At 48.0% G+C, this 10,354-nt stretch overlaps 1 protein-coding gene across 2 annotated transcripts in view; it reads left to right on the top strand.

Annotated features, from left to right (window-relative positions):
* Positions 1-4,983: 4,983 nt before the first annotated feature.
* The window catches only part of SMAD9 (SMAD family member 9), a 43,193-nt gene continuing 37,822 nt past the window's right edge, over positions 4,984-10,354 (top strand). For both annotated transcript variants that reach the window (XM_040583705.1, XM_040583704.1), the window contains exon 1: positions 4,984-5,080. The gene's annotated coding sequence lies outside the window, so the exon portion shown is untranslated. The remainder of the gene's footprint in view (positions 5,081-10,354) is intronic.

The following is a 10,354-nucleotide window of genomic DNA, read 5'->3' as shown; positions in this document are numbered from 1 at the left end:
TGTTTTCCTTCTCTCCTTTTAGGCATGCATCTCCAAACCTGCCTGCCTACCTCCTTCTTCTGCCTTTCTGAATTTATAGCTTCACTTTTAGAGTCTGAAGCGAAGAGTAGTGAGATGAGCAATTCTAATGCCTTTGCTGTGACAGAACAGAGAGCCCAGCTGCCCAGCACAGCCTCTGCAATGCTGCGTTTACCAGCATATTGCACAAGATTGCAGCTGCTTTTTCCACCTGTTTTTCTTCTGACAATTAGCATCTTAAGTCACAAACATGCAGGAAATTGATGTGAGTAGCATGAAACATGTTTGTATGGAGCAAATGTTTTATCCTGCTTGTGCTGGAAAAGATGTGTGACAGAAGGCTCCCTGATGGTTCAAGTGTTTAGTGTTAAATCTGAGACAGATGTGTCCAAACTGTTCTGACCTTAGTTAGGAGATACCCAGACCACCTGTGAATAAGCAGCAGGGTAAACTGAGCAAGCTCCAAGCTTCTAGGCAGCACAAGCAATGTCAGGTGTAGCCACACCCAAGGGTGAGGGGTTGGGACTGGCCCGGTCCTACCCCCAGTCCTACCCTGAGAAGGGGAGCAAAAGGCATGGAGTTAGGCATCCCGGTAGGGTTTGGACTCCTTGTTCATGCACCCACTGAGAGAGTGAGATGGTGTGGCGGTGTGCTTCCCGCTCCCCACCCCCCAAACTTTTGTTTCCGTGACAATGCTCAAGTGATAACCACCTGTGGTGGTCGTGATGGGTGTATCTGACTCAAGGTGAATTCAGGGGAGACAGATAAAGACACAATAGCCAGGGACTGCTGTGAACAATGTGCCCACTTAAAGGTGCTGGTCAAGGTCCCACTCAAGCCAAGCGTGGAAGAACCTAACTTCTGTAGTCGATACTCCCATATGACCGAGTCGATTATCTTACTCCATAAATAGTGGACAGCCCAGAGCCAGTCGAGCCCTCCTGCACGGCAGCAGGCTGCACTCCGGGATCTCCCCTTGAGTAGGGATGCCTCTCAAGGATACACCTTGAGGCTGAGAGATTCCTTGCTGCAACAGATTCTTGGTAAGTGATTAATGGCATGCTAAACTGAAATCTTAGCTAACTGGTACAAAGGATTGATTGTGCACATATAATCCTTTAGAAATAAACCATTGACCAAGTCCAAGACTAAGTCTGGATCTAGCCATGCCTAAACTCCCCTCTGAGAAGGAGTTTAGAGCACAAGGGGGTCCTTTCTGAACCTCAATGACTCAATGGGAGGGTCTCCCTGACAGTTTTGTCTGAGCCTGTCCTTGGTGCAATAAAGGATTAAGTGTACCTTGCCATCGAATCTTGTTAAACCACTGTTGCATTTGCTATCAAACTTTGTTAAAGCTCTGTTTTATACCAATAAACATCTTGCTACTTCTCTGAGTGAAGTGTGTCACTCAATCTGCGACAGATGGTGATTGCTGCTGCTTCAACAGTCAGCTTCTCCTTCTCCACAATGCTGCCCTGCACGTCTGACTCCACCCTGCCATACAGGAACAGCCCTTGCTTTCCAGGGCTCTGGCACAGGCAAAGCGGGCAGCAGAACCACAGCTATGTTGCTGTTCCCAAGAATCTGCTGCCAGAGGCGAGTGCCTGCTGTGTCTTTGCCTAGAGAAAGCCCATGAGGAAAATGTAACTCACACAGCAAATCCATGATACTGTGGCTAGAAGTCTTCTAGTGCCAGTCCCAGCACACTTGGAGCCGTTCGAGGTATCTCCATCACGCAGCATACGACCCTGCTCTTGTAACAGCTATTTCTTGTTCAGTGGTGGACAGTGCCAGTATTTCACTGGAGCCCTGGAGCAGTACATATAGTCGATATATTTACAGCTCTTAGGAACTTGCAGTTCCCTCCAAGTGGAAAATTCATGTTATTCTATGTGTTTCACACAGTTTCAGCGCTAAAAGAAATTAGAACCCTTCCTTCCCTTTTACAGCTACGTCCAGTCTTTACTATTTTCTACATATCCTTTTACTGATGATTTTCTTTACAGAGCTATCCAGCATAAAAAGACAAAATACAGACCAAAAAAAAGGAATACTCTCAGATCAGGGTTTGGTTTCTAAGTACAGAAGGTTGGTGTTTTACAGGATGGGATTTGAGCAGGAAAGTTACACCATGTGCAGGCTAAGGGAGGGTGTCTGCACTTGTAAGGGGGAGGATGGGAAATGAGGCACTCGAGTGGGATAAGGCAAATGAGAAATGGAATCAGCAGAGCCCAGGCGGTGCAGAGGAGTGACAGGTGATGAGTCACTCCAGCAGGAGGAGGGGGCAGTGGAGCCTTTCAAGGAGGACACAGGCTTTGGAAGCCACTCGGACAAGGATTTGGACTCAGGGATGGGTCTGAAAGCATGTCTAGTGAGAGGGGAAAGGAGAGCCCTACTCCTGAGAAGATACAGAGTTCAATAGGTTTAGCAGGTCACAGGTAACATCAGCAGATAGTCAACCATTGTAATAAAACGGCTACACGCATGTGCCTCATGATCTGAAATACAACTGTATGCAAAAAAACTCTTCCCAGCTGTACAGTCTGCAGTATAACAAACTCTAGTAATATATAGAGCCATGTGATCTCTTTTAGCTAGGCTTTTTTCAAAACGGTGCAGTTAAAATTGGCACCACACAAATATGAATGCAATTCAGTCACGTCACAAATAGTCTATGCCTATTTAACTTGCAGCTACTATCAAAGTAAAGATTTGGGAACTGTCTATTAAATCTATGCAGTGGCTCTGTTGCTATCCCCCACTCGCTAGGATATCTCCAGTAGCAGAACTGACATTTTAATTCACCCTGCTAACGAAGATGGGCTGGAGATAGCACATGTGCACCGAAAAAGTGAGACTATACACCCACCTTGTCCTGCCACGTCTTTGTTGGCTGCAGCAACTGTGAGCAGAGGCACGAGAAAATGGAGGTTTCAACACCTGAAAGAGTTGCAGTGGGACACAGCAGAACGTGGTATAAGATCCCTCAAATTCATAATCAAGAGCCATGCTTTGGTGAGTTACACACCATGCCACAGCCTAGCCACGCTAACTATCCACATGTATAGCATTTGCAGTGAAAATCCTAAGTGCGTAAGTTAAAACTAAACAGCATTATGAATATAAAATCTCAAGTCATGCTGAGTTAGAATGTATGATTAGCATTTTATTAGTGTTTACAGTGATTTATAAATAACAGCATGTCTTCTGCCACTTGTCTGTTGAGAAGTTTCCTATATGGTAAGGGACACAGTAAAGTGGGGAAGCCGCTGATATTTTTAAGACATTTTGGGCCACAGTGAGGAACAGAGGTACTTGAGGCATTACATTGTATATCCCTATTCCACCACAACCCTGGCACACGCATATGCCCCGATACATTTGCGCCATGTAGCTATAATTCCATTGTGGCTTTTTGATGTATACTCAAACAATGTTAGCTTTTCTGTCATGTTTTACAATGTAAAAAATTTTGGTGAAAATGTCAGCAGGATGGTATCTTTAATCATATTTATTGATTGACCTCAAAAGGCTCAGTGGGATTTAACTGGAGCCCCTCAATGCAACCAGGGTCAAGTTCAGCCAGTACCTATTCCTAGCGCTGTCTAGAGCCCCAGTTTCACCCAACCTTTTATTCCTTGTGCCCTTGAAGCCACTTGACTTCCCTGATATTTCTCTTTCAGCCCCTCCTTATTACAGCTAATGCAATATGTTCCGTAGCTAGAAATAGTTACTCATAGGTAATATGAGGGTTTAACAGGTAATGCCTAGAGCCGTAAATGCATCTGCTCACCGGTTACAGCTGCAGTTTGCTGTTCTCTGACCAGTCCCATGAACTGAGGGGACCATTCAAAAACCCTGTGCAAGTATTGCTAATCCTGTTTACAAATGATTTGTTTTGGTTTGTTTTTTTGGTTTTGCATTGCAGTTAAAAGCTAAGTGGAGGTCCTACTCATCAGCCCAGCTCATGAAATTGCCAGGAAGATCTTAAGGACAGCAAATTCAAGATGCGGACTCTGCAGCCAGTGGGAGCCCAGCTGGCTGCCATGGCCCAAATACCAGACGAAGGGGGTTTCTGTCAGACACCCCAGGCAGGTGACAGCTCTGGTGTGGGGTCCAGGCAGAGAAGCCGAGCGTAACGCCCGGGGAGAGCAGGTGGCCGCAGCACAGCGCGGTGTAGGAAGGCGCAGCCGTACCCCACATCTCTCTGCCGTTGTCCAGCCGCCCCAGAGAGATATCTTCCCAGTCTCTGCCCATAGCCGGAGTTTGTCCCCTGTGCCCAAAAGCCTGGTCAGCATCGCCCCGGGTGGTGCAGGACGGAGGTGAAGTGGCCCCACACCCCGCTTGGCCACTGCGGCCATCACTCGTGTGAGGGGCCACAGGCGAAGGGCGGGCTGCGGTGGCACCGGGCAGAGCCTCTGCCCCGGGGCGGCCCCGGCAGCCACATACAAAAGCCTCGACGACCCCCCGCAGCCCCAGGCCCGGCTTCTCCCGGCGGCCTCTCCTCGGGCCCTGGGCCGCGCCGGGCAGGGCAGGGCGCGATCGAGGCAGCCCCTCTACAGGGAGCCGCGGGGCGGGGAAATGGCGGCGCCCGAGGCGGCGGCCCTCCCGCGGGGCGCCGGGCGGGGGGGCGAGCGGGGCGGGGGGGCGAGGTGGCTGTGAGGCGGCGGGGTGCGCGGGTGGGTTCTGTGGGGGGGGGGGCGTGTCCGTGCCGCGGGGTGCCCGCTGCGGAGGGGGTGCCCGCTACGGAGGGGGTGCCGCGCCCCCGCGCTGGCGGGGCTGCAGGGCGGGGGGCGCCGGAGGTGAGCGCCCTGCCCGCCTGCGTGTGTGCGTGTGTGCGAGCGCGGGGCGGGCGGGGGGGCAGGGGCGGGCCAGCGGCGGCGGCGCTGCTGGCCGCGGTCCAGCCCGGCGCACTAATACAGCCTGGCGGCTCCCGCCTGACTGACGCCGGCCGGGGCTGCTGCTGCCGCTGCCGCTGCGCCCTGGCCCCGCCGCCGCCGCGCAGCTGCAGCCCCGCTCCCGCCCGCGGCGCGCCGAGACCCCAGCCCGCGCCCGGTGGCAGGTAAGAGCCGGGGCTCCCGGCCGCGTCCCGGGAAGGGCGAGGCGGGGGGGTACGGGATAGGACGGCGGCGGGGACCGTGGGGACGGGGACAGTCCCGTCGCCCCAAACTTCCCGCCGGCGCTGCTCCGCATCCTTCGCCGTGCCGTGCCGTGCCGTGCCGTGCCGTGCCGTGCCGTGTCCCGGGGCAGCGGCGGGCCGCAGCATCCCTCCGTGCGCCCGGCGGGGCAGCCGCGGCGGCGCCCTGGGCCGGTGTCCCCGCGGCCGGCGGCCCCGCTGCGCCGGGGCGGTGTGCGGGGGGGCTGGGGCTGGGGCTGGGGCAGCAGCGAGATGAGACAAGCCGACGCCAGGACTGCAAGCGAAAGGAGGAGCGGGGGGAAAAAAACAATTTTATGGATGGCGAAACGCTGACAAGTCTTCCCGCTGTTAGGATTTCTTTCCTCGTTCGAGTAGGAGAGAAAAAAAAAAAAAAAGAAAACACCGCAAAAAATACAAAAACAAACCCAAACCCCCACATGACGCGTTTGGAAATGCTTTTCCTTTCAGAGGTTATTTTCTGTTCAAGAAATCCCGCTCCTGGACACGCTCCCAAGCCAAACGGAGCAGAATTGCTGGGATTTGGGTTTGTATTCCAGCTACAAACGGGGGCTCTCTTTTTTTTGGCTCCGAAGTTAAAACGTTACATGTTAGCAAGCAGCCAACATTTCCAAAACCAATAGCCCTCGGTATGGCAAATTATGAATTATTGTAATTTTATCTCCGCGCCTGGGCAGCTCTAAGTGGAGGGAATTCAAAGTTCGGCTCATTTGTAACAATTTGGATATTGTGCTGTAACTTTGTGTTTTCCTGCTTTGATTTTACGGGTAAATTTATTTGATTTATTTCATTCAAAGGCAGGTTTGCTTTAAAAGAGGCATTGGTGGGAGTAAAAATAAATGACACATGCATGTGGACGCACGCGCGTGCTGTTAATTACTTGCGTTTTATAAATTGGTTGAAAAAATTTTTGAGCCCAGAATGGTCAACTTTTAAGTGAGTGAGCTCTCCCTTGGCTGAAGTGGGAAATGATGTGCATGGCTCGGGAACGTATTGAAGTTTGCCGTGGTTTGGGAAGGACACTGCAGATGTCACAAGTTTCAGGACTTGTATCTCCCGTGTGTGGAAATGTACATCTTTATACCCGCATGTATTTGTGCGGTGGGAGTAACCTTCTCATCGCCAGGAGTATAAGCTGAAGAAAGCACTGCAAAATTCTTCCCCTCAGCAATGGTAGGACAAATGTCATCACTCAAACAAACCTCATCTGTTTTAATCCAGCCAGACAACTCCCTTCTTTCAGATTTGATAAGTACCAGTGTCTGGCTGGTTCATGTTTGCTTCCTGTTAGATTTTAAAGCAGAGGCTGGGGATGTTTGTGGTTGGATTGTTTTTTCTTTTGTTTTTTTTTTTTTTTTCTTTTTTTTTTATTTTAATATGGAGTTAATTTGACATAGTAGCTAAAATAAACATGCCAAAAAATACATTTGAAGTGAGTTGTATCAAGAAGGATATCTTGTGTTGTATTTACTGAGTTTGGCATTACTTCCCATTCTTGTCTGTCCTTTGTGATGGTGTTAAAAACATTTTCTTCTTCACTTCGTTAACTCATACGTAAGATGATAAACAGTAATTCTGCAAAAATGACTGGAATAATGGTCAAGTGTATTTAATCATGAATCCTTATGATAATCAGGATTTGTAAATAGATATGAGTTGGGCATAGAAGCTTTTATTTACGCACAGCAACTGAAACAAATGCATGCAGAGCTGTCAACGGCACAACTTTGTGAAGAAGTTGAGTATTAATATTTTATTAACACACTTGCCTGAGGCTAAGAGGCATGCACACACGTGCCAAATATCTGCAGAAGGTGGGGACCTGTGTAGAGGAACTCAGTAGCACCTCAGGTTTGGAAGCTGCTTTCACAGAAAATGGTAGCAGTGCCCCATATTGTCTCCGGTGGGTACAAGATGAGGCCTAGCTCACTAAAACAGGAGTGTGGAAGTGTTGGTATAATGTATCATATAACATCTGGACAGTTAATCCTCCTTTCTCTCCTTTTATTCTTTTACAGACTTTCTGCATTTCGCATTTGAATCCTTAGTATCTGCTGTTATCAACGCGGGAGATAGTGTGTCATGTAATCCTCTTCCCTGAATGCTAAAGTGCTGTAATTTTGATGGCCAGGCTAATCTGTCTCTATAAAGTTTTATTTTTCCATTGTTAAATTCGAAGGACAATGACTGCTAATTACAAGTGACCTCTAACCAAAACACTAGCTAGAGTTTATCACCAGTGCTGATACTGGCTAACAGTAATTCCAGCATCAGCAGTACTAGCACCCCATTTCAAAGAAATTTAACAGAATAAGGGGAGCCAGAAGGGAAAAAATACGTATGCTCTGGGTAATTTGTCTGCTCCAAAAATATAGGGAAAGTGTACGGAGGTTCCATTTGCTGTGCAATATACCCCTTACAAATACAAATTAGAGGGATGGGGGAAGAAAGAAAAAAAAATCATAAATTTTTGAACTGAACAGCACAGCAAAAGCATACATAGGAAAGGTTGTTCTGGTAGATCTCCTGGTTTCCTGCTGCAGGCAGGTATAAAGAATCATTAGTGCTATTGTACGTCAACAACAAAAAGGGTTATAACAACGACAGTTTGAGAGAATCATTGCTGTCCTATTCCTATCTTAGAGAGTATTTGTTGTAAGGAAGCATTAGACTCTGAATACAGTATAATAAAATTAATTTTTAAAAATATCCCCAATTATTTCCCATCTTATACTTTGTCTGTAATGTTTGAATGGTTAATACTGTGGGAATTTTACAGATGAAGAGGTGAATTAAAGAGTCTAGGGCCCTGTGTTTTTATTATAGCAACTGAAAACCTTGCTGTGCTTTTGCAGATGAGTGTATCTAATAGACTGCGGGATCAGAGCCCAGACTGAGATCCTGACTAATACATGTATGCATATATTAAATCGAAGCAGGTGAAACATTATCTGCTCAAGTTTTGCACAGATACCTGTGATTTTTAGACAGATTGGTCTTCAGGACCACTTGCTGGTTTCTGCAAGAGCTGTTGCAACATCTTAGATGTAAGGTTGAGCAGTTTGCTTTGAGCTTCAGCCCCTCTGGACAAGGGCACAGCAAGGACACGATGGAGGTGGACGTGGAGTGGAGTCGATTTCCCAGTTTATGCTGTCACCCCTACATAAAAACACAGAACAGAAGACAAAAATCTGGTAATTGATCTCTGTTTTTCTGAGACAGCATTAAGATCAACGTGGATTTCTGACTGGGAGGAGAAATGCCTTATCTTTCCCACATCCTTCTCTCTAGAACTTGTTTCCTTCCTACTCTTTTTCTTTGTCAGTAGCATCACCATCCTCCCCTCTGCCAGACTTAGCATCATCTTTGCCGCTTCTGTTTCCTCACAGGTCTTGGTACTCCAAGATATCTCCTGACACTTTTTCTTCATGTTACTTCTTACATTCCTCCTTCCTTTTTGTTTGCAGCTGCCAAAGCATTAGTCCACATTGTGGCAACCTTCCAGCTTGATACTGCAACCTTCCGTTTCCCAACAAGCTCTTTTCTCCCACCTACGTTCTGTTCCCAGTCAGCATGACCCCTGCCAAAATCCTGCGTCTTTTGCTTTTCTTTCTGAAATGTCTCCATGCAGACTCCAGTTCTGGAGTCTCTCTATACACCTGGTCTTTGTTTAGGCTTTGAAAACATTCCCCACTTCCAGAGTTCCCTAGAACTATTGGCCTCAGACTCGCCATCCACTGAAAGAGAGAAATGAGAAGGAAAGAAAATTAACAGACCCTTGGGTCATTACAGTTTGTTCTGCTTCAGGCTTTCTTTTACCCTCATTACCTGGCTACAATAGGAGCCAGATTGGCCATTTCTTGATAACAGTTATTTTGTGTTTGTTCGGTCTGGTGGTGTACTCGGTCATGCAGCCATGCTGTGAAGAACAGCAGGCAGGGAGCTGGCGGTGATGGTACCCTTTCCAGAAAGTGGTGTCTGCTAATAGCAAAGCTCTGTGTAATGAAGAATCCTTTATAGCACAAATAACCCTGCTGCTGAGGTCAATACATTTCAACAATACTTACTCTTTTTTGGGGTGTGCTTTCTTGCCATGCCCTTCCTTAACAAAAAGTCCTTCTTTTTTTTTTTTTTTTTTTTTTTTTTTTTTTGTCTTTTAAATGTTCCTGTGCAGTGTTCCTCATTAGGAGAGATCACAGTGATTAATAAAGCTGTCCTCGCCTGGGTACCTGTATGACAGATGCAGAAATCAAGGCACCTGAGGGAAAACCATTCACCCAGAGACCTGTGGCAGGGTGCGATCCCACATGTTCCCCAACAGGCACGGAACTGACCGGAGGCACAAACAGTTCATGTGGCTTTTCAAGATTCCCTTATGGTTGCTTGCTGGCCTGGCCTATTCAAACCTACTTGTCTCTGTCAAATTACACCGGCCCGGCTGCCAACGTGCAGTTTCTTACCCTGCAGCACATATGAGGTAGCTAATTTATCTCTCATCAACAGATCTTGTATTACTTCACGCGGGGCATGAGGCCTCCAGAGGGACATCTGGAGTAGAGAAAAAACTGAAATTCATTCCTGTGCAAGGCAGCAGCCCACGGCTCCCACCTGCCCTGCCACATGCCCTGCAGGACTGGTGCTGGGACTGAGGCTTCTTGGTGGTGACCTGCTTGGGACTCTTGGGCTGGAGGGGCTGCGTGGGGCAGAGCTGAATGCTAGGAGGAGAGAGGAAAGGGAGAAACAGCCCTGGAGACATGGGGCATTCTCAGAGTCCTGGGGTGGGATTGCAGGAGAGGGAGATGTTTCTTTTAAAGTCTCACGACCCTATTTCTGCCTTTTGCTCAGTGTTTTCTGAAGCTAGTTGTTAGCATGGCATGTCATCTTACATGCTAAAGGGAATCCAGCCCTCTTTTTATACTCACAGGCTCAAATGTAGGCATATGAAGCCTGTTTAATTTCATAAGTAAGTGATTTGGTTTATAGAGAAGCCAAGCACCCACATCTTCAGCTGAAGTCACTGGGGATGGCCAGATGTCTCCTCCTTTCCCCCCACAGGAGGGAACTAGATACACAAGTTCTTGCTCCTTTTGTTCTTAGTCCTGTTGTTGTGAAATAACTTTTAATGAGAGTCCAAGCATATCCAGATATTTTTCATGGAAAATGCCTCAGTGCTATTGCTTG

This window comes from Falco naumanni, chromosome 2 (assembly GCF_017639655.2).
Source record: "Falco naumanni isolate bFalNau1 chromosome 2, bFalNau1.pat, whole genome shotgun sequence".
Lineage (NCBI taxonomy): Eukaryota > Metazoa > Chordata > Aves > Falconiformes > Falconidae > Falco > Falco naumanni.
The sequence above is the reverse complement of the archived record's forward strand: the minus strand, read 5'-3'. Positions and strand labels throughout refer to the sequence as shown.